Below are 2500 nucleotides of genomic sequence, written 5' to 3' on the forward strand. Positions count from 1 at the left end.
CGTTTCTAATTTCTATACACTTTTTTGCTTCTTAGTATATTTGTGAAAGTGTGATGCTATACTATACGATTTTATAAATTAACCAAATGTTCGAACTTTTGTGAATAGGTTAGATTAATGAATTTGTAACCATAATATGCTTTAGTGTCATTTCACCACTACCACCATTTTTCAGTCAGGGGAGGCCTTCCGAAAGCTCCTCGTTCTAGCATTTCTTTCAATTTGTATTTGCACCCTGGACTGTGGTCAGGCGTTTATTGTAAGCATTTTAAAAACTTTAGAACAAACCTTGACAGATTTGTGAAAGTTTAATCCTAATTTGACCATTGTTTTGATTCATGATTCTCTGCCGCCATTTTGATTTGTGAAGTATTGAAAGAAAGTTAGTGCAAAGCAGTCCTGTTTTTTTTTTTTTCTATTACTAATAGGGTTAGCTCAAGGTCAGAGGATTTTTTTCTAGTAGGGTTAGTTATAAGTAAGTCTATGTAAAGGTACTAGGGTGTTTGTTTTTCCTATTAGGGATAGTCAAAGGTACTCTAGGTTGTATTTTTTCTTAGGATTAGTTGAGCGAATATTTGGGTTGTTTCCTTTAGCACGAGGAGCGTTCGGAACACCTCCCTATTTCAGCTACTCAAACTGTTTTAGTAGACGAGACCGCAGACTACGGCAGATATGACAACAGCCGCTTTTTATTGGCTAATCTTCACCATCTTGTTTATGATGTAAGCAATAATCAGATGAATAGAGAATAGAGAAAGATCGACAATATATGGGGTTGCCTGAATACATGGAATAACTCTATTGATGCAAATGAACTACAACTACATCTACTACTACTACTACTACTACTACTACTACTACTACTACTACTACTACTACTACTACTACTACATTGCAGTTTGCTTAAGATAAACTCCTGGGGACCAGGAAGAAAGTTTATCTTATCCGAGGCTTATTTTATCCAAAACTCAAGGCTTACAACTTTTCAGGGATACAAACCTTTGTTTAATCTATTTGTTGCCCCTCTTTAATGTATAAATAAACCCAGAAAAACGGCCCAGCTTCCTGTTAAGCTTGGCTGAACTAAGAGTGACTTCTTTTGTCATTAGAGCTATCTTTCACAATGCAACACGCATACGGTGATCTACAGGATCAGAAAGAAAGAGTGATAATAAAAAAAAAAGTTGGGCGAGTTGAGACGCTATCATCACTTGTGATCTAGTCTAGGCTAATTGCACATGAATGCCAGTCTAATTTTGATTGTGGGGGTGTGCATGGATGACACAGTGAGGAGGGAAGGGCATGGATGATAGACAGCACATACTCATGTTCACGTACATCCTGTGGTGACATCGTATGCATTTTAGTGAATCCAGAGGACTAACATACCTATGTATATAGTTCTCTGGTGAATCTTTGCACACACTACACATTCATATATAGCTGTTTTGTTTCTTGATTGGTGCAATTGAATATATTGCACAATGAGGAGACTAAAAGATGGAACAATAGAGGGGAGGGGGGGAAGAGAGGGATGATTGAGAGATTCCATGTCCATCCCACCCAGTGTTGCAAATCCAGATTGATGAGTTTATGTTATGTGGACTAGCTCAGGGATTGAGTTTATCTTAGTTTAATTTACGGATGATTTAGAGCAAAAATTGGGACCAGCCTCAGAGTTTATTTTAAGCGAGAGTATATCTTAATGCAGCTTATCTTAAGTTTAAGTGGACAGCAGTGTACTGCTATTACTATTACTACTACCTCTACTACCACTACTACTACTACTACTACTACTACTACTACTGCTACTACTACTTCTACTACGACTACTACTACTACTACTACTACTACTACTACTACTACTACTACTACTACTACTACTACTACTACTACTACTACTGCCGCTGCTGCTACTTCTTTTACTTTTCCCAGTATTGATATTACTTCTGTCCTTAACATTTTGTAAAATTTTATTCAATTCCATTTTATTAATATTTTTATTCCACTTTATTTTTTACCTTCTATACTGCCCAACACATTTTAAAACATTATTCTATTTTATTTTAATTTATGATTCCTTACTAAGCAGCTGTCTACCACCCATCCCATCATTGTTTTGTTTAATTGCCTTGACGACGCCATCCTCACATCTCTCATTCATTCTAAGTGTTTCATTCATCATGTTTTATTGATAAAGAGGAAACCAGAAAGGTCTACATCATGTCTTCGTAAATTGAATTGAAGCTCCTATTTCATTTTATATTTGTTTTTTAATTACTAATGATGTACACTTATAGGAAAAATAAGATAAAACTAGACATTATTAATCTGGAAATAAATAAGTCAACATTATGAGTAGAAATATTGACATTTGTGGATTTTCTGACTTGAATTTTATTTGACTTTTGTGAACTGATATTGATCTTTTAATATTTCACATTATTGCTTTTGTAAAACATGCTTTTCAGTTTGTGATTATCATCTTAATTATTTCATG

General features: G+C 34.8%; 1 protein-coding gene across 1 annotated transcript in view; it reads left to right on the forward strand.

Moving 5' to 3' along the window:
• The window catches only part of LOC144980604 (translation initiation factor eIF2B subunit beta-like), a 26824-nt gene that overhangs the window by 1422 nt on the left and 22902 nt on the right, over window positions 1-2500 (forward strand). The gene's annotated exons all lie outside the window — the stretch shown is intronic.

The sequence above is a fragment of the Berghia stephanieae genome, chromosome 1, assembly GCF_034508935.2.
Source record: "Berghia stephanieae isolate SIO BIC M18660-M18661 chromosome 1, UCSD_Bste_1.3, whole genome shotgun sequence".
NCBI lineage: Eukaryota > Metazoa > Mollusca > Gastropoda > Nudibranchia > Aeolidiidae > Berghia > Berghia stephanieae.